Source organism: Anopheles arabiensis, chromosome 2, assembly GCF_016920715.1.
Source record: "Anopheles arabiensis isolate DONGOLA chromosome 2, AaraD3, whole genome shotgun sequence".
Lineage (NCBI taxonomy): Eukaryota > Metazoa > Arthropoda > Insecta > Diptera > Culicidae > Anopheles > Anopheles arabiensis.
Window position 1 is genome coordinate 77,104,357 of NC_053517.1, and position 21,821 is coordinate 77,126,177.

General features: G+C 46.0%; 43 non-coding genes and 1 pseudogene across 43 annotated transcripts; all 44 read right to left on the reverse strand.

Annotated features, from left to right (window-relative positions):
* Positions 1-32: 32 nt before the first annotated feature.
* LOC120899076 lies at positions 33-151 on the reverse strand. Its single transcript, XR_005738883.1, has one exon. It is a non-coding gene; the product is annotated as a 5S ribosomal RNA (ribosomal RNA).
* A 379-nt stretch (positions 152-530) lies between these two features.
* LOC120899226 lies at positions 531-650 on the reverse strand (annotated as a pseudogene).
* Positions 651-1,028: 378 nt separating this feature from the next.
* On the reverse strand, positions 1,029-1,147 carry LOC120899078. Its single transcript, XR_005738885.1, has one exon. It is a non-coding gene; the product is annotated as a 5S ribosomal RNA (ribosomal RNA).
* A 381-nt stretch (positions 1,148-1,528) lies between these two features.
* Positions 1,529-1,647, reverse strand: LOC120899079. Its single transcript, XR_005738886.1, has one exon. It is a non-coding gene; the product is annotated as a 5S ribosomal RNA (ribosomal RNA).
* Positions 1,648-2,027: 380 nt separating this feature from the next.
* LOC120899080 lies at positions 2,028-2,146 on the reverse strand. Its single transcript, XR_005738887.1, has one exon. It is a non-coding gene; the product is annotated as a 5S ribosomal RNA (ribosomal RNA).
* Positions 2,147-2,529: 383 nt separating this feature from the next.
* Positions 2,530-2,648, reverse strand: LOC120899081. The gene has a single exon (XR_005738888.1). It is a non-coding gene; the product is annotated as a 5S ribosomal RNA (ribosomal RNA).
* Positions 2,649-3,025: 377 nt separating this feature from the next.
* On the reverse strand, positions 3,026-3,144 carry LOC120899082. The gene has a single exon (XR_005738889.1). It is a non-coding gene; the product is annotated as a 5S ribosomal RNA (ribosomal RNA).
* Positions 3,145-3,523: 379 nt separating this feature from the next.
* On the reverse strand, positions 3,524-3,642 carry LOC120899083. The gene has a single exon (XR_005738890.1). It is a non-coding gene; the product is annotated as a 5S ribosomal RNA (ribosomal RNA).
* A 380-nt stretch (positions 3,643-4,022) lies between these two features.
* Positions 4,023-4,141, reverse strand: LOC120899084. Its single transcript, XR_005738891.1, has one exon. It is a non-coding gene; the product is annotated as a 5S ribosomal RNA (ribosomal RNA).
* A 380-nt stretch (positions 4,142-4,521) lies between these two features.
* On the reverse strand, positions 4,522-4,640 carry LOC120899085. Its single transcript, XR_005738892.1, has one exon. It is a non-coding gene; the product is annotated as a 5S ribosomal RNA (ribosomal RNA).
* A 381-nt stretch (positions 4,641-5,021) lies between these two features.
* On the reverse strand, positions 5,022-5,140 carry LOC120899086. The gene has a single exon (XR_005738893.1). It is a non-coding gene; the product is annotated as a 5S ribosomal RNA (ribosomal RNA).
* Positions 5,141-5,518: 378 nt separating this feature from the next.
* On the reverse strand, positions 5,519-5,637 carry LOC120899087. The gene has a single exon (XR_005738894.1). It is a non-coding gene; the product is annotated as a 5S ribosomal RNA (ribosomal RNA).
* A 379-nt stretch (positions 5,638-6,016) lies between these two features.
* On the reverse strand, positions 6,017-6,135 carry LOC120899089. The gene has a single exon (XR_005738896.1). It is a non-coding gene; the product is annotated as a 5S ribosomal RNA (ribosomal RNA).
* Positions 6,136-6,514: 379 nt separating this feature from the next.
* Positions 6,515-6,633, reverse strand: LOC120899090. Its single transcript, XR_005738897.1, has one exon. It is a non-coding gene; the product is annotated as a 5S ribosomal RNA (ribosomal RNA).
* Positions 6,634-7,013: 380 nt separating this feature from the next.
* On the reverse strand, positions 7,014-7,132 carry LOC120899092. Its single transcript, XR_005738898.1, has one exon. It is a non-coding gene; the product is annotated as a 5S ribosomal RNA (ribosomal RNA).
* Positions 7,133-7,515: 383 nt separating this feature from the next.
* LOC120899093 lies at positions 7,516-7,634 on the reverse strand. The gene has a single exon (XR_005738899.1). It is a non-coding gene; the product is annotated as a 5S ribosomal RNA (ribosomal RNA).
* Positions 7,635-8,017: 383 nt separating this feature from the next.
* Positions 8,018-8,136, reverse strand: LOC120899094. Its single transcript, XR_005738900.1, has one exon. It is a non-coding gene; the product is annotated as a 5S ribosomal RNA (ribosomal RNA).
* A 381-nt stretch (positions 8,137-8,517) lies between these two features.
* Positions 8,518-8,636, reverse strand: LOC120899095. Its single transcript, XR_005738901.1, has one exon. It is a non-coding gene; the product is annotated as a 5S ribosomal RNA (ribosomal RNA).
* A 382-nt stretch (positions 8,637-9,018) lies between these two features.
* On the reverse strand, positions 9,019-9,137 carry LOC120899096. The gene has a single exon (XR_005738902.1). It is a non-coding gene; the product is annotated as a 5S ribosomal RNA (ribosomal RNA).
* A 379-nt stretch (positions 9,138-9,516) lies between these two features.
* On the reverse strand, positions 9,517-9,635 carry LOC120899097. Its single transcript, XR_005738903.1, has one exon. It is a non-coding gene; the product is annotated as a 5S ribosomal RNA (ribosomal RNA).
* Positions 9,636-10,013: 378 nt separating this feature from the next.
* LOC120899098 lies at positions 10,014-10,132 on the reverse strand. The gene has a single exon (XR_005738904.1). It is a non-coding gene; the product is annotated as a 5S ribosomal RNA (ribosomal RNA).
* A 379-nt stretch (positions 10,133-10,511) lies between these two features.
* LOC120899099 lies at positions 10,512-10,630 on the reverse strand. Its single transcript, XR_005738905.1, has one exon. It is a non-coding gene; the product is annotated as a 5S ribosomal RNA (ribosomal RNA).
* Positions 10,631-11,010: 380 nt separating this feature from the next.
* On the reverse strand, positions 11,011-11,129 carry LOC120899101. Its single transcript, XR_005738907.1, has one exon. It is a non-coding gene; the product is annotated as a 5S ribosomal RNA (ribosomal RNA).
* A 383-nt stretch (positions 11,130-11,512) lies between these two features.
* LOC120899102 lies at positions 11,513-11,631 on the reverse strand. The gene has a single exon (XR_005738908.1). It is a non-coding gene; the product is annotated as a 5S ribosomal RNA (ribosomal RNA).
* A 379-nt stretch (positions 11,632-12,010) lies between these two features.
* LOC120899103 lies at positions 12,011-12,129 on the reverse strand. Its single transcript, XR_005738909.1, has one exon. It is a non-coding gene; the product is annotated as a 5S ribosomal RNA (ribosomal RNA).
* A 382-nt stretch (positions 12,130-12,511) lies between these two features.
* LOC120899104 lies at positions 12,512-12,630 on the reverse strand. Its single transcript, XR_005738910.1, has one exon. It is a non-coding gene; the product is annotated as a 5S ribosomal RNA (ribosomal RNA).
* A 382-nt stretch (positions 12,631-13,012) lies between these two features.
* LOC120899105 lies at positions 13,013-13,131 on the reverse strand. The gene has a single exon (XR_005738911.1). It is a non-coding gene; the product is annotated as a 5S ribosomal RNA (ribosomal RNA).
* A 378-nt stretch (positions 13,132-13,509) lies between these two features.
* LOC120899106 lies at positions 13,510-13,628 on the reverse strand. The gene has a single exon (XR_005738912.1). It is a non-coding gene; the product is annotated as a 5S ribosomal RNA (ribosomal RNA).
* A 378-nt stretch (positions 13,629-14,006) lies between these two features.
* On the reverse strand, positions 14,007-14,125 carry LOC120899107. Its single transcript, XR_005738913.1, has one exon. It is a non-coding gene; the product is annotated as a 5S ribosomal RNA (ribosomal RNA).
* Positions 14,126-14,505: 380 nt separating this feature from the next.
* LOC120899108 lies at positions 14,506-14,624 on the reverse strand. The gene has a single exon (XR_005738914.1). It is a non-coding gene; the product is annotated as a 5S ribosomal RNA (ribosomal RNA).
* A 376-nt stretch (positions 14,625-15,000) lies between these two features.
* LOC120899109 lies at positions 15,001-15,119 on the reverse strand. The gene has a single exon (XR_005738915.1). It is a non-coding gene; the product is annotated as a 5S ribosomal RNA (ribosomal RNA).
* A 380-nt stretch (positions 15,120-15,499) lies between these two features.
* Positions 15,500-15,618, reverse strand: LOC120899110. The gene has a single exon (XR_005738916.1). It is a non-coding gene; the product is annotated as a 5S ribosomal RNA (ribosomal RNA).
* Positions 15,619-15,999: 381 nt separating this feature from the next.
* On the reverse strand, positions 16,000-16,118 carry LOC120899112. Its single transcript, XR_005738918.1, has one exon. It is a non-coding gene; the product is annotated as a 5S ribosomal RNA (ribosomal RNA).
* A 382-nt stretch (positions 16,119-16,500) lies between these two features.
* Positions 16,501-16,619, reverse strand: LOC120899113. The gene has a single exon (XR_005738919.1). It is a non-coding gene; the product is annotated as a 5S ribosomal RNA (ribosomal RNA).
* A 380-nt stretch (positions 16,620-16,999) lies between these two features.
* Positions 17,000-17,118, reverse strand: LOC120899114. Its single transcript, XR_005738920.1, has one exon. It is a non-coding gene; the product is annotated as a 5S ribosomal RNA (ribosomal RNA).
* Positions 17,119-17,497: 379 nt separating this feature from the next.
* On the reverse strand, positions 17,498-17,616 carry LOC120899115. The gene has a single exon (XR_005738921.1). It is a non-coding gene; the product is annotated as a 5S ribosomal RNA (ribosomal RNA).
* Positions 17,617-17,995: 379 nt separating this feature from the next.
* Positions 17,996-18,114, reverse strand: LOC120899116. The gene has a single exon (XR_005738922.1). It is a non-coding gene; the product is annotated as a 5S ribosomal RNA (ribosomal RNA).
* A 380-nt stretch (positions 18,115-18,494) lies between these two features.
* Positions 18,495-18,613, reverse strand: LOC120899117. The gene has a single exon (XR_005738923.1). It is a non-coding gene; the product is annotated as a 5S ribosomal RNA (ribosomal RNA).
* Positions 18,614-18,992: 379 nt separating this feature from the next.
* Positions 18,993-19,111, reverse strand: LOC120899118. The gene has a single exon (XR_005738924.1). It is a non-coding gene; the product is annotated as a 5S ribosomal RNA (ribosomal RNA).
* Positions 19,112-19,492: 381 nt separating this feature from the next.
* On the reverse strand, positions 19,493-19,611 carry LOC120899119. Its single transcript, XR_005738925.1, has one exon. It is a non-coding gene; the product is annotated as a 5S ribosomal RNA (ribosomal RNA).
* Positions 19,612-19,993: 382 nt separating this feature from the next.
* LOC120899120 lies at positions 19,994-20,112 on the reverse strand. Its single transcript, XR_005738926.1, has one exon. It is a non-coding gene; the product is annotated as a 5S ribosomal RNA (ribosomal RNA).
* A 381-nt stretch (positions 20,113-20,493) lies between these two features.
* On the reverse strand, positions 20,494-20,612 carry LOC120899121. Its single transcript, XR_005738927.1, has one exon. It is a non-coding gene; the product is annotated as a 5S ribosomal RNA (ribosomal RNA).
* A 380-nt stretch (positions 20,613-20,992) lies between these two features.
* On the reverse strand, positions 20,993-21,111 carry LOC120899123. The gene has a single exon (XR_005738929.1). It is a non-coding gene; the product is annotated as a 5S ribosomal RNA (ribosomal RNA).
* Positions 21,112-21,492: 381 nt separating this feature from the next.
* On the reverse strand, positions 21,493-21,611 carry LOC120899124. The gene has a single exon (XR_005738930.1). It is a non-coding gene; the product is annotated as a 5S ribosomal RNA (ribosomal RNA).
* Between the last annotated feature and the right edge of the window lie 210 nt (positions 21,612-21,821).

Consider the following 21,821-nt stretch of genomic DNA (forward strand, 5'->3'; position numbering starts at 1 on the left):
CCGATGAGGCTGAGAAAAGCAAAAGGTGAAGATGCCAACGACACATGGTTTTCCCAAGTGGTCACCCACCTAAGTACTAGCCATGCCCGATGTTGCTTAACTTCGGTGATCGGACGAGAACCGGTGTTTTCAACATGGTATGGTCGTTGACAACCATGCCCGCCGCTAACACGCAACATAAACCAACGTCACACCGCCGTCTAACGTTCAAATCTAATGTGGAATTCATCTTTTCTGCAGCCTCCACAAGTCACAGGGCTCAAGCTACAGTGCTTTTCACACAATAAAACACATTTTCAATAGTGGTTGTTTGAGAAAAAGTATGTTCGACCACAGTTCCCCACTCCAACATATGCTACGAAGGGCTATAAATAGAACAACATCGCCCTTCGAGGGAAGCGTTAGAAGAAGGAAACAATTCATCCAAAGGAACTTTTTCACAGCGTACTGGGATGACCACAAGGACGATGGATACATTCCATGCGACCAAACACATCCCCGATGAGGCTGAGAAAAGCAAAAGGTGAAGATGCCAACGACACATGGTTTTCCCAAGTGGTCACCCACCTAAGTACTAGCCATGCCCGATGTTTGCTTACTTCCGGTGATCGGACGAGAACCGGTGTTTTCAACATGGTATGGTCGTTGACAACCATGCCCGCCGCTAACACGCAACATAAACCAACGTCACACCGCCGTCTAACGTTCAAATCTAATGTGGAATTCATCTTTTCTGCAGCCTCCACAGGTCACAGGTTCAAGCTACAGTGCTTTTCACACAATAAAACACATTTTCAATAGTGGTTGTTTGAGAAAAGTATGTTCGACCACAGTTCCCCACTCCAACATATGCTACCGAGGGGCTATAAATAGAACAACATCGCCCTTCGAGGGAAGCGTTAGAAGAAGGAAACAATTCTATCCAAAAGAACTTTTCACAGCGTGCTGGGATGACCACAAGGACGATGGATACATTCCATGCGACCAAACACATCCCCGATGAGGCTGAGAAAAGCAAAAGGTGAAGATGCCAACGACACATGGTTTTCCCAAGTGGTCACCCACCTAAGTACTAGCCATGCCCGATGTTGCTTAACTTCGGTGATCGGACGAGAACCGGTGTTTTCAACATGGTATGGTCGTTGACAACCATGCCCGCCGCTAACACGCAACATAAACCAACGTCACACCGCCGTCTAACGTTCAAATCTAATGTGGAATTCATCTTTTCTGCAGCCTCCACAAGTCACAGGACACAAGCTACAATGCTTATCACACAATAAAACACATTTTCAATAGTGGTTGTTTGAGAAAAAGTATGTTCGACCACAGTTCCCCCACTCCAACATATGCTACGAAGGGCTATAAATAGAACAACATCGCCCTTCGAGGGAAGCGTTAGAAGAAGGAAAGAATTCATCCAAAAGGAACTTTTTCACAGCGTACTGGGATGACCACAAGGACGATGGATACATTCCATGCGACCAAACACATCCCCGATGAGGCTGAGAAAAGCAAAAGGTGAAGATGCCAACGACACATGGTTTTCCCAAGTGGTCACCCACCTAAGTACTAGCCATGCCCGATGTTGCTTAACTTCGGTGATCGGACGAGAACCGGTGTTTTCAACATGGTATGGTCGTTGACAACCATGCCCGCCGCTAACACGCAACATAAACCAACGTCACACCGCCGTCTAACGTTCAAATCTAATGTGGAATTCATCTTTTCTGCAGCCTCCACAAGTCACAGGACACAAGCTACAATGCTTATCACACAATAAAACACATTTTCAATAGTGGTTGTTTGAGAAAAAGTATGTTCGACCACAGTTCCCCACTCCAACATATGCTACCGAGGGGCTATAAATAGAACAACATCGCCCTTCGAGGGAAGCGTTAGAAGAAGGAAACAATTCATCCAAAGGAACTTTTTCACAGCGTACTGGGATGACCACAAGGACGATGGATACATTCCATGCGACCAAACACATCCCCGATGAGGCTGAGAAAAGCAAAAGGTGAAGATGCCAACGACACATGGTTTTCCCAAGTGGTCACCCACCTAAGTACTAGCCATGCCCGATGTTGCTTAACTTCGGTGATCGGACGAGAACCGGTGTTTTCAACATGGTATGGTCGTTGACAACCATGCCCGCCGCTAACACGCAACATAAACCAACGTCACACCGCCGTCTAACGTTCAAATCTAATGTGGAATTCATCTTTTCTGCAGCCTCCACAAGTCACGGGACTTCAAGCTTCAGTGCTTTTCACACAATAAAACACATTTTCAATAGTGGTTGTTTGAGAAAAAGTATGTTCGACCACAGTTCCCCACTCCAACATATGCTACGAAGGGCTATAAATAGAACAACATCGCCCTTTGAGGGGAAAGCGTTAGAAGAAGGAAACAATTCATCCAAAAGGAACTTTTTCACAGCGTACTGGGATGACCACAAGGACGATGGATACATTCCATGCGACCAAACACATCCCCGATGAGGCTGAGAAAAGCAAAAGGTGAAGATGCCAACGACACATGGTTTTCCCAAGTGGTCACCCACCTAAGTACTAGCCATGCCCGATGTTGCTTAACTTCGGTGATCGGACGAGAACCGGTGTTTTCAACATGGTATGGTCGTTGACAACCATGCCCGCCGCTAACACGCAACATAAACCAACGTCACACCGCCGTCTAACGTTCAAATCTAATGTGGAATTCATCTTTTCTGCAGCCTCCACAGGTCACGGGGCTCAGCTAAGTGCTTTTCACACAATAAAACACATTTTCAATAGTGGTTGTTTGAGAAAAGTATGTTCGACCACAGTTCCCCACTCCAACATATGCTACGAAGGGCTATAAATAGAACAACATCGCCCTTCGAGGGAAGCGTTAGAAGAAGGAAACAATTCATCCAAAAGGAACTTTTTCACAGCGTACTGGGATGACCACAAGGACGATGGATACATTCCATGCGACCAAACACATCCCCGATGAGGCTGAGAAAAGCAAAAGGTGAAGATGCCAACGACACATGGTTTTCCCAAGTGGTCACCCACCTAAGTACTAGCCATGCCCGATGTTGCTTAACTTCGGTGATCGGACGAGAACCGGTGTTTTCAACATGGTATGGTCGTTGACAACCATGCCCGCCGCTAACACGCAACATAAACCAACGTCACACCGCCGTCTAACGTTCAAATCTAATGTGGAATTCATCTTTTCTGCAGCCTCCACAAGTCACAGGACACAAGCTTCAGTGCTTTTCACACAATAAAACACATTTTCAATAGTGGTTGTTTGAGAAAAGTATGTTCGACCACAGTTCCCCCACTCAACATATGCTGCCGAGGGCTATAAATAGAACAACATCGCCCTTCGAGGGAAGCGTTAGAAGAAGGAAACAATTCATCCAAAAGGAACTTTTTCACAGCGTACTGGGATGACCACAAGGACGATGGATACATTCCATGCGACCAAACACATCCCCGATGAGGCTGAGAAAAGCAAAAGGTGAAGATGCCAACGACACATGGTTTTCCCAAGTGGTCACCCACCTAAGTACTAGCCATGCCCGATGTTGCTTAACTTCGGTGATCGGACGAGAACCGGTGTTTTCAACATGGTATGGTCGTTGACAACCATGCCCGCCGCTAACACGCAACATAAACCAACGTCACACCGCCGTCTAACGTTCAAATCTAATGTGGAATTCATCTTTTCTGCAGCCTCCACAAGTCACAGGGCTCAAGCTACAGTGCTTTTCACACAATAAAACACATTTTCAATAGTGGTTGTTTGAGAAAAAGTATGTTCGACCACAGTTCCCCACTCCAACATATGCTACGAAGGGCTATAAATAGAACAACATCGCCCTTCGAGGGAAGCGTTAGAAGAAGGAAACAATTCATCCAAAAGGAACTTTTTCACAGCGTACTGGGATGACCACAAGGACGATGGATACATTCCATGCGACCAAACACATCCCCGATGAGGCTGAGAAAAGCAAAAGGTGAAGATGCCAACGACACATGGTTTTCCCAAGTGGTCACCCACCTAAGTACTAGCCATGCCCGATGTTGCTTAACTTCGGTGATCGGACGAGAACCGGTGTTTTCAACATGGTATGGTCGTTGACAACCATGCCCGCCGCTAACACGCAACATAAACCAACGTCACACCGCCGTCTAACGTTCAAATCTAATGTGGAATTCATCTTTTCTGCAGCCTCCACAAGTCACAGGACACAAGCTTCAGTGCTTTTCACACAATAAAACACATTTTCAATAGTGATTGTTTTGAGGAAAAAGTATGTTCGCCACAGTTCCCCACTCCAACATATGCTACGAAGGGCTATAAATAGAACAACATCGCCCTTCGAGGGAAGCGTTAGAAGAAGGAAACAATTCATCCAAAGGAACTTTTTCACAGCGTACTGGGATGACCACAAGGACGATGGATACATTCCATGCGACCAAACACATCCCCGATGAGGCTGAGAAAAGCAAAAGGTGAAGATGCCAACGACACATGGTTTTCCCAAGTGGTCACCCACCTAAGTACTAGCCATGCCCGATGTTGCTTAACTTCGGTGATCGGACGAGAACCGGTGTTTTCAACATGGTATGGTCGTTGACAACCATGCCCGCCGCTAACACGCAACATAAACCAACGTCACACCGCCGTCTAACGTTCAAATCTAATGTGGAATTCATCTTTTCTGCAGCCTCCACAAGTCACAGGACGCAAGCTTCAGTGCTTTTCACACAATAAAACACATTTTCAATAGTGGTTGTTTGAGAAAAAGTATGTTCGACCACAGTTCCCCACTCCAACATATGCTACGAAGGGCTATAAATAGAACAACATCGCCCTTTGAGGGAAAGCGTTAGAAGAAGGAAACAATTCATCCAAAAGGAACTTTTTCACAGCGTACTGGGATGACCACAAGGACGATGGATACATTCCATGCGACCAAACACATCCCCGATGAGGCTGAGAAAAGCAAAAGGTGAAGATGCCAACGACACATGGTTTTCCCAAGTGGTCACCCACCTAAGTACTAGCCATGCCCGATGTTGCTTAACTTCGGTGATCGGACGAGAACCGGTGTTTTCAACATGGTATGGTCGTTGACAACCATGCCCGCCGCTAACACGCAACATAAACCAACGTCACACCGCCGTCTAACGTTCAAATCTAGTGTGGAATTCATCTTTTCTGCAGCCTCCACAAGTCACAGGACACAAGCTTCAGTGCTTTTCACACAATAAAACACATTTTCAATAGTGGTTGTTTGAGAAAAGTATGTTCGACCACAGTTCCCCACTCCAACATATGCTGCCGAGGGCTATAAATAGAACAACATCGCCCTTCGAGGGAAGCGTTAGAAGAAGGAAACAATTCATCCAAAAGAACTTTTTCACAGCGTACTGGGATGACCACAAGGACGATGGATACATTCCATGCGACCAAACACATCCCCGATGAGGCTGAGAAAAGCAAAAGGTGAAGATGCCAACGACACATGGTTTTCCCAAGTGGTCACCCACCTAAGTACTAGCCATGCCCGATGTTGCTTAACTTCGGTGATCGGACGAGAACCGGTGTTTTCAACATGGTATGGTCGTTGACAACCATGCCCGCCGCTAACACGCAACATAAACCAACGTCACACCGCCGTCTAACGTTCAAATCTAATGTGGAATTCATCTTTTCTGCAGCCTCCACAGGTCACAGGACACAAGCTTCAGTGCTTTTCACACAATAAAACACATTTTCAATAGTGGTTGTTTGAGAAAAAGTATGTTCGACCACAGTTCCCCACTCCAACATATGCTACCGAGGGCTATAAATAGAACAACATCGCCCTTTGAGGAAAGCGTTAGAAGAAGGAAGAATTCATCCAAAAGAACTTTTTTCACAGCGTACTGGGATGACCACAAGGACGATGGATACATTCCATGCGACCAAACACATCCCCGATGAGGCTGAGAAAAGCAAAAGGTGAAGATGCCAACGACACATGGTTTTCCCAAGTGGTCACCCACCTAAGTACTAGCCATGCCCGATGTTGCTTAACTTCGGTGATCGGACGAGAACCGGTGTTTTCAACATGGTATGGTCGTTGACAACCATGCCCGCCGCTAACACGCAACATAAACCAACGTCACACCGCCGTCTAACGTTCAAATCTAATGTGGAATTCATCTTTTCTGCAGCCTCCACAAGTCACAGGGCTCAAGCTACAGTGCTTTTCACACAATAAAACACATTTTCAATAGTGGTTGTTTGAGAAAAAGTATGTTCGACCACAGTTCCCCACTCCAACATATGCTACCGAGGGCTATAAATAGAACAACATCGCCCTTTGAGGAAAGCGTTAGAAGAAGGAACAATTCATCCAAAAGGAACTTTTTCACAGCGTACTGGGATGACCACAAGGACGATGGATACATTCCATGCGACCAAACACATCCCCGATGAGGCTGAGAAAAGCAAAAGGTGAAGATGCCAACGACACATGGTTTTCCCAAGTGGTCACCCACCTAAGTACTAGCCATGCCCGATGTTGCTTAACTTCGGTGATCGGACGAGAACCGGTGTTTTCAACATGGTATGGTCGTTGACAACCATGCCCGCCGCTAACACGCAACATAAACCAACGTCACACCGCCGTCTAACGTTCAAATCTAATGTGGAATTCATCTTTTCTGCAGCCTCCACAAGTCACAGGGCTCAAGCTACAGTGCTTTTCACACAATAAAACACATTTTCAATAGTGGTTGTTTGAGAAAAGTATGTTCGACCACAGTTCCCCACTCCAACATATGCTACCGAGGGCTATAAATAGAACAACATCGCCCTTTTGAGGGGAAAGCGTTAGAAGAGGAACAATTCATCCAAAAGGAACTTTTTCACAGCGTACTGGGATGACCACAAGGACGATGGATACATTCCATGCGACCAAACACATCCCCGATGAGGCTGAGAAAAGCAAAAGGTGAAGATGCCAACGACACATGGTTTTCCCAAGTGGTCACCCACCTAAGTACTAGCCATGCCCGATGTTGCTTAACTTCGGTGATCGGACGAGAACCGGTGTTTTCAACATGGTATGGTCGTTGACAACCATGCCCGCCGCTAACACGCAACATAAACCAACGTCACACCGCCGTCTAACGTTCAAATCTAATGTGGAATTCATCTTTTCTGCAGCCTCCACAAGTCACAGGACACAAGCTTCAGTGCTTTTCACACAATAAAACACATTTTCAATAGTGAGTTGTTTGAGAAAAAGTATGTTCGACCACAGTTCCCCCACTCCAACATATGCTACCGAGGGCTATAAATAGAACAACATCGCCCTTCGAGGGAAGCGTTAGAAGAAGGAAACAATTCATCCAAAAAGAACTTTTTTCACAGCGTACTGGGATGACCACAAGGACGATGGATACATTCCATGCGACCAAACACATCCCCGATGAGGCTGAGAAAAGCAAAAGGTGAAGATGCCAACGACACATGGTTTTCCCAAGTGGTCACCCACCTAAGTACTAGCCATGCCCGATGTTGCTTAACTTCGGTGATCGGACGAGAACCGGTGTTTTCAACATGGTATGGTCGTTGACAACCATGCCCGCCGCTAACACGCAACATAAACCAACGTCACACCGCCGTCTAACGTTCAAATCTAATGTGGAATTCATCTTTTCTGCAGCCTCCACAAGTCACAGGGGCTCAAGCTACAGTGCTTTTCACACAATAAAACACATTTTCAATAGTGGTTGTTTGAGAAAAAGTATGTTCGACCACAGTTCCCCCACTCCAACATATGCTACCGAGGGCTATAAATAGAACAACATCGCCCTTCGAGGGAAGCGTTAGAAGAAGGAAACAATTCATCCAAAAAGAACTTTTTCACAGCGTACTGGGATGACCACAAGGACGATGGATACATTCCATGCGACCAAACACATCCCCGATGAGGCTGAGAAAAGCAAAAAGGTGAAGATGCCAACGACACATGGTTTTCCCAAGTGGTCACCCACCTAAGTACTAGCCATGCCCGATGTTGCTTAACTTCGGTGATCGGACGAGAACCGGTGTTTTCAACATGGTATGGTCGTTGACAACCATGCCCGCCGCTAACACGCAACATAAACCAACGTCACACCGCCGTCTAACGTTCAAATCTAATGTGGAATTCATCTTTTCTGCAGCCTCCACAAGTCACAGGGCTCAAGCTACAGTGCTTTTCACACAATAAAACACATTTTCAATAGTGGTTGTTTGAGAAAAAGTATGTTCGACCACAGTTCCCCACTCCAACATATGCTGCGAAGGGGCTATAAATAGAACAACATCGCCCTTCGAGGGAAGCGTTAGAAGAAGAAACAATTCATCCAAAAAGAACTTTTTTCACAGCGTACTGGGATGACCACAAGGACGATGGATACATTCCATGCGACCAAACACATCCCCGATGAGGCTGAGAAAAGCAAAAGGTGAAGATGCCAACGACACATGGTTTTCCCAAGTGGTCACCCACCTAAGTACTAGCCATGCCCGATGTTGCTTAACTTCGGTGATCGGACGAGAACCGGTGTTTTCAACATGGTATGGTCGTTGACAACCATGCCCGCCGCTAACACGCAACATAAACCAACGTCACACCGCCGTCTAACGTTCAAATCTAATGTGGAATTCATCTTTTCTGCAGCCTCCACAAGTCATGGGACTCAAGCTTCAGTGCTTTTCACACAATAAAACACATTTTCAATAGTGGTTGTTTGAGAAAAAGTATGTTCGACCACAGTTCCCCACTCCAACATATGCTACCGAGGGCTATAAATAGAACAACATCGCCCTTTGAGGGAAAGCGTTAGAAGAAGGAAACAATTCATCCAAAAAGAACTTTTTTCACAGCGTACTGGGATGACCACAAGGACGATGGATACATTCCATGCGACCAAACACATCCCCGATGAGGCTGAGAAAAGCAAAAGGTGAAGATGCCAACGACACATGGTTTTCCCAAGTGGTCACCCACCTAAGTACTAGCCATGCCCGATGTTGCTTAACTTCGGTGATCGGACGAGAACCGGTGTTTTCAACATGGTATGGTCGTTGACAACCATGCCCGCCGCTAACACGCAACATAAACCAACGTCACACCGCCGTCTAACGTTCAAATCTAATGTGGAATTCATCTTTTCTGCAGCCTCCACAAGTCACAGGGCTCAAGCTTCAGTGCTTTTCACACAATAAAACACATTTTCAATAGTGATTGTTTTGAGAAAAAGTATGTTCGACCACAGTTCCCCACTCCAACATATGCTACTTGAGGGCTATAAATAGAACAACATCGCCCTTTGAGGAAGCGTTAGAAGAAGGAAACAATTCATCCAAAAGAACTTTTCACAGCGTACTGGGATGACCACAAGGACGATGGATACATTCCATGCGACCAAACACATCCCCGATGAGGCTGAGAAAAGCAAAAGGTGAAGATGCCAACGACACATGGTTTTCCCAAGTGGTCACCCACCTAAGTACTAGCCATGCCCGATGTTGCTTAACTTCGGTGATCGGACGAGAACCGGTGTTTTCAACATGGTATGGTCGTTGACAACCATGCCCGCCGCTAACACGCAACATAAACCAACGTCACACCGCCGTCTAACGTTCAAATCTAATGTGGAATTCATCTTTTCTGCAGCCTCCACAAGTCACAGGGCTCAAGCTACAGTGCTTTTCACACAATAAAACACATTTTCAATAGTGATTGTTTTGCAGAAAAAGTATGTTCGACCACAGTTCCCCACTCCAACATATGCTACGCAGGGGCTATAAATAGAACAACATCGCCTTTTGAGGGAAGCGTTAGAAGAAACAATTCATCCAAAAGAACTTTTTCACAGCGTACTGGGATGACCACAAGGACGATGGATACATTCCATGCGACCAAACACATCCCCGATGAGGCTGAGAAAAGCAAAAGGTGAAGATGCCAACGACACATGGTTTTCCCAAGTGGTCACCCACCTAAGTACTAGCCATGCCCGATGTTGCTTAACTTCGGTGATCGGACGAGAACCGGTGTTTTCAACATGGTATGGTCGTTGACAACCATGCCCGCCGCTAACACGCAACATAAACCAACGTCACACCGCCGTCTAACGTTCAAATCTAATGTGGAATTCATCTTTTCTGCAGCCTCAACAGGTCACAGGCTCAAGCTTCAGTGCTTTTCACACAATAAAACACATTTTTCAATAGTGATTGTTTGAGAAAAAGTATGTTCGACCACAGTTCCCCACTCCAACATATGCTACTGAGGGCTATAAATAGAACAACATCGCCCTTCGAGGGAAGCGTTAGAAGGAGGAACAATTCATCCAAAAAGAACTTTTTCACAGCGTACTGGGATGACCACAAGGACGATGGATACATTCCATGCGACCAAACACATCCCCGATGAGGCTGAGAAAAGCAAAAGGTGAAGATGCCAACGACACATGGTTTTCCCAAGTGGTCACCCACCTAAGTACTAGCCATGCCCGATGTTGCTTAACTTCGGTGATCGGACGAGAACCGGTGTTTTCAACATGGTATGGTCGTTGACAACCATGCCCGCCGCTAACACGCAAGATAAACCAACGTCACACCGCCGTCTAACGTTCAAATCTAATGTGGAATTCATCTTTTCTGCAGCCTCCACAAGTCACAGGGCTCAAGCTACAGTGCTTTTCACACAATAAAACACATTTTCAATAGTGATGTTTGCAGAAAAAGTATGTTCGACCACAGTTCCCCACTCCAACATATGCTACGCAGGGCTATAAATAGAACAACATCGCCTTTTGAGGGGAAGCGTTAGAAGAAGGAAACAATTCATCCAAAAGAACTTTTTCACAGCGTACTGGGATGACCACAAGGACGATGGATACATTCCATGCGACCAAACACATCCCCGATGAGGCTGAGAAAAGCAAAAGGTGAAGATGCCAACGACACATGGTTTTCCCAAGTGGTCACCCACCTAAGTACTAGCCATGCCCGATGTTGCTTAACTTCGGTGATCGGACGAGAACCGGTGTTTTCAACATGGTATGGTCGTTGACAACCATGCCCGCCGCTAACACGCAACATAAACCAACGTCACACCGCCGTCTAACGTTCAAATCTAATGTGGAATTCATCTTTTCTGCAGCCTCCACAAGTCACAGGGCTCAAGCTACAGTGCTTTTCACACAATAAAACACATTTTCAATAGTGTGATGTTTGCAGAAAAAGTATGTTCGACCACAGTTCCCCACTCCAACATATGCTACCGAGGGCTATAAATAGAACAACATCGCCTTTTGAGGGGAAGCGTTAGAAGAAGGAAACAATTCATCCAAAAGGAACTTTTTCACAGCGTACTGGGATGACCACAAGGACGATGGATACATTCCATGCGACCAAACACATCCCCGATGAGGCTGAGAAAAGCAAAAGGTGAAGATGCCAACGACACATGGTTTTCCCAAGTGGTCACCCACCTAAGTACTAGCCATGCCCGATGTTGCTTAACTTCGGTGATCGGACGAGAACCGGTGTTTTCAACATGGTATGGTCGTTGACAACCATGCCCGCCGCTAACACGCAACATAAACCAACGTCACACCGCCGTCTAACGTTCAAATCTAATGTGGAATTCATCTTTTCTGCAGCCTCCACAAGTCACAGGGCTAAAGCTACAATGCTTTTCACACAATAAAACACATTTTCAATAGTGGTTGTTTGAGAAAAAGTATGTTCGACCACAGTTCCCCACTCCAACATATGCTACCGAGGGGCTATAAATAGAACAACATCGCCCTTCGAGGGAAGCGTTAGAAGGAAACAATTCATCCAAAAAGAACTTTTTTCACAGCGTACTGGGATGACCACAAGGACGATGGATACATTCCATGCGACCAAACACATCCCCGATGAGGCTGAGAAAAGCAAAAGGTGAAGATGCCAACGACACATGGTTTTCCCAAGTGGTCACCCACCTAAGTACTAGCCATGCCCGATGTTGCTTAACTTCGGTGATCGGACGAGAACCGGTGTTTTCAACATGGTATGGTCGTTGACAACCATGCCCGCCGCTAACACGCAACATAAACCAACGTCACACCGCCGTCTAACGTTCAAATCTAATGTGGAATTCATCTTTTCTGCAGCCTCCACAAGTCACAGGGCTCAAGCTACAGTGCTTTTCACACAATAAAACACATTTTCAATAGTGATGTTTGCAGAAAAAGTATGTTCGACCACAGTTCCCCCACTCCAACATATGCTACGCAGGGCTATAAATAGAACAACATCGCCCTTCGAGGGAAGCGTTAGAAGAAGGAAACAATTCATCCAAAAGAACTTTTTTCACAGCGTACTGGGATGACCACAAGGACGATGGATACATTCCATGCGACCAAACACATCCCCGATGAGGCTGAGAAAAGCAAAAAGGTGAAGATGCCAACGACACATGGTTTTCCCAAGTGGTCACCCACCTAAGTACTAGCCATGCCCGATGTTGCTTAACTTCGGTGATCGGACGAGAACCGGTGTTTTCAACATGGTATGGTCGTTGACAACCATGCCCGCCGCTAACACGCAACATAAACCAACGTCACACCGCCGTCTAACGTTCAAATCTAATGTGGAATTCATCTTTTCTGCAGCCTCCACAAGTCACAGGACACAAGCTTCAGTGCTTTTCACACAATAAAACACATTTTCAATAGTGATTGTTTGAGAAAAAGTATGTTCGACCACAGTTCCCCCACTCCAACATATGCTACCGAGGGCTATAAATAGAACAACATCGCCCTTTGAGGAAAGCGTTAGAAGAAGGAAACAATTCATCCAAAAAGAACTTTTTCACAGCGTACTGGGATGACCACAAGGACGATGGATACATTCCATGCGACCAAACACATCCCCGATGAGGCTGAGAAAAGCAAAAAGGTGAAGATGCCAACGACACATGGTTTTCCCAAGTGGTCACCCACCTAAGTACTAGCCATGCCCGATGTTGCTTAACTTCGGTGATCGGACGAGAACCGGTGTTTTCAACATGGTATGGTCGTTGACAACCATGCCCGCCGCTAACACGCAACATAAACCAACGTCACACCGCCGTCTAACGTTCAAATCTAGTGTGGAATTCATCTTTTCTGCAGCCTCCACAAGTCACAGGGCTCAAGCTACAGTGCTTTTCACACAATAAAACACATTTTCAATAGTGATGTTTTGCAGAAAAAGTATGTTCGACCACAGTTCCCCACTCCAACATATGCTGCCGAGGGCTATAAATAGAACAACATCGCCCTTTGAGGGAAAGCGTTAGAAGAGGAACAATTCATCCAAAAGAACTTTTCACAGCGTACTGGGATGACCACAAGGACGATGGATACATTCCATGCGACCAAACACATCCCCGATGAGGCTGAGAAAAGCAAAAGGTGAAGATGCCAACGACACATGGTTTTCCCAAGTGGTCACCCACCTAAGTACTAGCCATGCCCGATGTTGCTTAACTTCGGTGATCGGACGAGAACCGGTGTTTTCAACATGGTATGGTCGTTGACAACCATGCCCGCCGCTAACACGCAACATAAACCAACGTCACACCGCCGTCTAACGTTCAAATCTAATGTGGAATTCATCTTTTCTGCAGCCTCAACAGGTCACAGGGCTCAAGCTACAGTGCTTTTCACACAATAAAACACATTTTCAATAGTGGTTGTTTGAGAAAAAGTATGTTCGACCACAGTTCCCCCACTCCAACATATGCTACGAAGGGCTATAAATAGAACAACATCGCCCTTCGAGGGAAGCGTTAGAAGAAGGAAAAATTCATCCAAAGGAACTTTTCACAGCGTACTGGGATGACCACAAGGACGATGGATACATTCCATGCGACCAAACACATCCCCGATGAGGCTGAGAAAAGCAAAAGGTGAAGATGCCAACGACACATGGTTTTCCCAAGTGGTCACCCACCTAAGTACTAGCCATGCCCGATGTTGCTTAACTTCGGTGATCGGACGAGAACCGGTGTTTTCAACATGGTATGGTCGTTGACAACCATGCCCGCCGCTAACACGCAACATAAACCAACGTCACACCGCCGTCTAACGTTCAAATCTAATGTGGAATTCATCTTTTCTGCAGCCTCAACAGGTCACAGGGCACAAGCTACAGTGCTTTTCACACAATAAAACACATTTTCAATAGTGGTTGTTTGAGAAAAAGTATGTTCGACCACAGTTCCCCACTCCAACATATGCTGCCGAGGGCTATAAATAGAACAACATCGCCCTTCGAGGGAAGCGTTAGAAGAAGGAAACAATTCATCCAAAAGAACTTTTTTCACAGCGTACTGGGATGACCACAAGGACGATGGATACATTCCATGCGACCAAACACATCCCCGATGAGGCTGAGAAAAGCAAAAGGTGAAGATGCCAACGACACATGGTTTTCCCAAGTGGTCACCCACCTAAGTACTAGCCATGCCCGATGTTGCTTAACTTCGGTGATCGGACGAGAACCGGTGTTTTCAACATGGTATGGTCGTTGACAACCATGCCCGCCGCTAACACGCAACATAAACCAACGTCACACCGCCGTCTAACGTTCAAATCTAATGTGGAATTCATCTTTTCTGCAGCCTCCACAAGTCACAGGGCTCAAGCTACAGTGCTTTTCACACAATAAAACACATTTTCAATAGTGATGTTTGCAGAAAAAGTATGTTCGACCACAGTTCCCCACTCCAACATATGCTGCAGGGCTATAAATAGAACAACATCGCCCTTCGAGGGAAGCGTTAGAAGAAGGAAACAATTCATCCAAAAGAACTTTTCACAGCGTACTGGGATGACCACAAGGACGATGGATACATTCCATGCGACCAAACACATCCCCGATGAGGCTGAGAAAAGCAAAAGGTGAAGATGCCAACGACACATGGTTTTCCCAAGTGGTCACCCACCTAAGTACTAGCCATGCCCGATGTTGCTTAACTTCGGTGATCGGACGAGAACCGGTGTTTTCAACATGGTATGGTCGTTGACAACCATGCCCGCCGCTAACACGCAACATAAACCAACGTCACACCGCCGTCTAACGTTCAAATCTAATGTGGAATTCATCTTTTCTGCAGCCTCCACAAGTCACAGGACACAAGCTTCAGTGCTTTTCACACAATAAAACACATTTTCAATAGTGATTGTTTGAGAAAAGTATGTTCGACCACAGTTCCCCACTCCAACATATGCTACGCAGGGGCTATAAATAGAACAACATCGCCCTTTTGAGGAAAGCGTTAGAAGAAGAAACAATTCATCCAAAAGAACTTTTTCACAGCGTACTGGGATGACCACAAGGACGATGGATACATTCCATGCGACCAAACACATCCCCGATGAGGCTGAGAAAAGCAAAAAGGTGAAGATGCCAACGACACATGGTTTTCCCAAGTGGTCACCCACCTAAGTACTAGCCATGCCCGATGTTGCTTAACTTCGGTGATCGGACGAGAACCGGTGTTTTCAACATGGTATGGTCGTTGACAACCATGCCCGCCGCTAACACGCAACATAAACCAACGTCACACCGCCGTCTAACGTTCAAATCTAATGTGGAATTCATCTTTTCTGCAGCCTCCACAAGTCACAGGACACAAGCTTCAGTGCTTTTCACACAATAAAACACATTTTCAATAGTGGTTGTTTGAGAAAAAGTATGTTCGACCACAGTTCCCCACTCCAACATATGCTACTTGAGGGCTATAAATAGAACAACATCGCCCTTTGAGGGAAAGCGTTAGAAGAAGGAAACAATTCATCCAAAAGAACTTTTTCACAGCGTACTGGGATGACCACAAGGACGATGGATACATTCCATGCGACCAAACACATCCCCGATGAGGCTGAGAAAAGCAAAAGGTGAAGATGCCAACGACACATGGTTTTCCCAAGTGGTCACCCACCTAAGTACTAGCCATGCCCGATGTTGCTTAACTTCGGTGATCGGACGAGAACCGGTGTTTTCAACATGGTATGGTCGTTGACAACCATGCCCGCCGCTAACACGCAACATAAACCAACGTCACACCGCCGTCTAACGTTCAAATCTAATGTGGAATTCATCTTTTCTGCAGCCTCCACAGGTCACAGGGCTCAAGCTACAGTGCTTTTCACACAATAAAACACATTTTCAATAGTGGTTGTTTGAGAAAAAGTATGTTCGACCACAGTTCCCCCACTCCAACAATATGCTACCGAGGGCTATAAATAGAACAACATCGCCCTTCTGAGGGAAAGCGTTAGAAGAAGGAACAATTCATCCAAAAGAACTTTTTCACAGCGTACTGGGATGACCACAAGGACGATGGATACATTCCATGCGACCAAACACATCCCCGATGAGGCTGAGAAAAGCAAAAGGTGAAGATGCCAACGACACATGGTTTTCCCAAGTGGTCACCCACCTAAGTACTAGCCATGCCCGATGTTGCTTAACTTCGGTGATCGGACGAGAACCGGTGTTTTCAACATGGTATGGTCGTTGACAACCATGCCCGCCGCTAACACGCAACATAAACCAACGTCACACCGCCGTCTAACGTTCAAATCTAATGTGGAATTCATCTTTTCTGCAGCCTCCACAAGTCACAGGACACAAGCTTCAGTGCTTTTCACACAATAAAACACATTTTCAATAGTGATTGTTTGAGAAAAAGTATGTTCGACCACAGTTCCCCACTCCAACATATGCTACTGCAGGGGCTATAAATAGAACAACATCGCCCTTTGAGGAAAGCGTTAGAAGAAGGAACAATTCATCCAAAGGAACTTTTTCACAGCGTACTGGGATGACCACAAGGACGATGGATACATTCCATGCGACCAAACACATCCCCGATGAGGCTGAGAAAAGCAAAAGGTGAAGATGCCAACGACACATGGTTTTCCCAAGTGGTCACCCACCTAAGTACTAGCCATGCCCGATGTTGCTTAACTTCGGTGATCGGACGAGAACCGGTGTTTTCAACATGGTATGGTCGTTGACAACCATGCCCGCCGCTAACACGCAACATAAACCAACGTCACACCGCCGTCTAACGTTCAAATCTAATGTGGAATTCATCTTTTCTGCAGCCTCCACAGGTCACAGGACACAAGCTACAGTGCTTTTCACACAATAAAACACATTTTCAATAGTGGTTGTTTGAGAAAAGTATGTTCGACCACAGTTCCCCACTCCAACATATGCTACCGAGGGCTATAAATAGAACAACATCGCCCTTTGAGGGAAAGCGTTAGAAGAAGGAAACAATTCATCCAAAAGAACTTTTTCACAGCGTACTGGGATGACCACAAGGACGATGGATACATTCCATGCGACCAAACACATCCCCGATGAGGCTGAGAAAAGCAAAAGGTGAAGATGCCAACGACACATGGTTTTCCCAAGTGGTCACCCACCTAAGTACTAGCCATGCCCGATGTTGCTTAACTTCGGTGATCGGACGAGAACCGGTGTTTTCAACATGGTATGGTCGTTGACAACCATGCCCGCCGCTAACACGCAACATAAACCAACGTCACACCGCCGTCTAACGTTCAAATCTAATGTGGAATTCATCTTTTCTGCAGCCTCCACAGGTCACAGGACTCAAGCTACAGTGCTTTTCACACAATAAAACACATTTTCAATAGTGATTGTTTGAGAAAAAGTATGTTCGACCACAGTTCCCCACTCCAACATATGCTACGCAGGGGCTATAAATAGAACAACATCGCCCTTTGAGGGAAGCGTTAGAAGAAGGAAAAATTCATCCAAAAGAACTTTTTCACAGCGTACTGGGATGACCACAAGGACGATGGATACATTCCATGCGACCAAACACATCCCCGATGAGGCTGAGAAAAGCAAAAGGTGAAGATGCCAACGACACATGGTTTTCCCAAGTGGTCACCCACCTAAGTACTAGCCATGCCCGATGTTGCTTAACTTCGGTGATCGGACGAGAACCGGTGTTTTCAACATGGTATGGTCGTTGACAACCATGCCCGCCGCTAACACGCAACATAAACCAACGTCACACCGCCGTCTAACGTTCAAATCTAATGTGGAATTCATCTTTTCTGCAGCCTCCACAGGTCACAGGACACAAAGCTTCAGTGCTTTTCACACAATAAAACACATTTTCAATAGTGGTTGTTTGAGAAAAAGTATGTTCGACCACAGTTCCCCACTCCAACATATGCTACCGAGGGCTATAAATAGAACAACATCGCCCTTCGAGGGAAGCGTTAGAAGAAGGAAACAATTCATCCAAAAGAACTTTTTCACAGCGTACTGGGATGACCACAAGGACGATGGATACATTCCATGCGACCAAACACATCCCCGATGAGGCTGAGAAAAGCAAAAGGTGAAGATGCCAACGACACATGGTTTTCCCAAGTGGTCACCCACCTAAGTACTAGCCATGCCCGATGTTGCTTAACTTCGGTGATCGGACGAGAACCGGTGTTTTCAACATGGTATGGTCGTTGACAACCATGCCCGCCGCTAACACGCAACATAAACCAACGTCACACCGCCGTCTAACGTTCAAATCTAATGTGGAATTCATCTTTTCTGCAGCCTCCACAAGTCACAGGGCTCAAGCTACAGTGCTTTTCACACAATAAAACACATTTTCAATAGTGATTGTTTGAGAAAAAGTATGTTCGACCACAGTTCCCCACTCCAACATATGCTACGCAGGGCTATAAATAGAACAACATCGCCCTTCGAGGGAAGCGTTAGAAGAAGGAAACAATTCATTCAAAAGAACTTTTTCACAGCGTACTGGGATGACCACAAGGACGATGGATACATTCCATGCGACCAAACACATCCCCGATGAGGCTGAGAAAAGCAAAAGGTGAAGATGCCAACGACACATGGTTTTCCCAAGTGGTCACCCACCTAAGTACTAGCCATGCCCGATGTTGCTTAACTTCGGTGATCGGACGAGAACCGGTGTTTTCAACATGGTATGGTCGTTGACAACCATGCCCGCCGCTAACACGCAACATAAACCAACGTCACACCGCCGTCTAACGTTCAAATCTAATGTGGAATTCATCTTTTCTGCAGCCTCCACAGGTCACAGGGCTCAAGCTACAGTGCTTTTCACACAATAAAACACATTTTCAATAGTGGTTGTTTGAGAAAAAGTATGTTCGACCACAGTTCCCCCACTCCAACAATATGCTACGAAGGGCTATAAATAGAACAACATCGCCCTTCGAGGGAAGCGTTAGAAGAAGGAAACAATTCATCCAAAAGAACTTTTTCACAGCGTACTGGGATGACCACAAGGACGATGGATACATTCCATGCGACCAAACACATCCCCGATGAGGCTGAGAAAAGCAAAAGGTGAAGATGCCAACGACACATGGTTTTCCCAAGTGGTCACCCACCTAAGTACTAGCCATGCCCGATGTTGCTTAACTTCGGTGATCGGACGAGAACCGGTGTTTTCAACATGGTATGGTCGTTGACAACCATGCCCGCCGCTAACACGCAACATAAACCAACGTCACACCGCCGTCTAACGTTCAAATCTAATGTGGAATTCATCTTTTTCTGCAGCCTCCACAAGTCACAGGGCTCAAGCTTCAGTGCTTTTCACACAATAAAACACATTTTCAATAGTGATTGTTTGAGAAAAAGTATGTTCGACCACAGTTCCCCACTCCAACATATGCTGCCGAGGGCTATAAATAGAACAACATCGCCCTTTGAGGAAAGCGTTAGAAGAAGGAAACAATTCATCCAAAAGAACTTTTTTCACAGCGTACTGGGATGACCACAAGGACGATGGATACATTCCATGCGACCAAACACATCCCCGATGAGGCTGAGAAAAGCAAAAAGGTGAAGATGCCAACGACACATGGTTTTCCCAAGTGGTCACCCACCTAAGTACTAGCCATGCCCGATGTTGCTTAACTTCGGTGATCGGACGAGAACCGGTGTTTTCAACATGGTATGGTCGTTGACAACCATGCCCGCCGCTAACACGCAACATAAACCAACGTCACACCGCCGTCTAACGTTCAAATCTAATGTGGAATTCATCTTTTCTGCAGCCTCCACAAGTCACAGGGCTCAAGCTTCAGTGCTTTTCACACAATAAAACACATTTTCAATAGTGATTGTTTGAGAAAAAGTATGTTCGACCACAGTTCCCCACTCCAACATATGCTACGCAGGGCTATAAATAGAACAACATCGCCCTTTTGAGGGAAGCGTTAGAAGAAGGAAACAATTCATCCAAAAGGAACTTTTTCACAGCGTACTGGGATGACCACAAGGACGATGGATACATTCCATGCGACCAAACACATCCCCGATGAGGCTGAGAAAAGCAAAAGGTGAAGATGCCAACGACACATGGTTTTCCCAAGTGGTCACCCACCTAAGTACTAGCCATGCCCGATGTTGCTTAACTTCGGTGATCGGACGAGAACCGGTGTTTTCAACATGGTATGGTCGTTGACAACCATGCCCGCCGCTAACACGCAACATAAACCAACGTCACACCGCCGTCTAACGTTCAAATCTAATGTGGAATTCATCTTTTCTGCAGCCTCCACAAGTCACAGGGCTCAAGCTACAGTGCTTTTCACACAATAAAACACATTTTCAATAGTGGTGTTTGCAGAAAAAGTATGTTCGACCACAGTTCCCCACTCCAACATATGCTACGCAGGGCTATAAATAGAACAACATCGCCCTTCGAGGGAAGCGTTAGAAGAAGGAAACAATTCATCCAAAAAGAACTTTTTCACAGCGTACTGGGATGACCACAAGGACGATGGATACATTCCATGCGACCAAACACATCCCCGATGAGGCTGAGAAAAGCAAAAGGTGAAGATGCCAACGACACATGGTTTTCCCAAGTGGTCACCCACCTAAGTACTAGCCATGCCCGATGTTGCTTAACTTCGGTGATCGGACGAGAACCGGTGTTTTCAACATGGTATGGTCGTTGACAACCATGCCCGCCGCTAACACGCAACATAAACCAACGTCACACCGCCGTCTAACGTTCAAATCTAATGTGGAATTCATCTTTTCTGCAGCCTCCACAAGTCACAGGGCTCAAGCTACAGTGCTTTTCACACAATAAAACACATTTTCAATAGTGATGTTTGCAGAAAAAGTATGTTCGACCACAGTTCCCCCACTCCAACATATGCTACGCAGGGCTATAAATAGAACAACATCGCCCTTCGAGGGAAGCGTTAGAAGAAGGAAACAATTCATCCAAAAAGAACTTTTTCACAGCGTACTGGGATGACCACAAGGACGATGGATACATTCCATGCGACCAAACACATCCCCGATGAGGCTGAGAAAAGCAAAAGGTGAAGATGCCAACGACACATGGTTTTCCCAAGTGGTCACCCACCTAAGTACTAGCCATGCCCGATGTTGCTTAACTTCGGTGATCGGACGAGAACCGGTGTTTTCAACATGGTATGGTCGTTGACAACCATGCCCGCCGCTAACACGCAACATAAACCAACGTCACACCGCCGTCTAACGTTCAAATCTAATGTGGAATTCATCTTTTCTGCAGCCTCCACAAGTCACAGGGCTCAAGCTACAGTGCTTTTCACACAATAAAACACATTTTCAATAGTGGTTGTTTGAGAAAAAGTATGTTCGACCACAGTTCCCCACTCCAACATATGCTACGC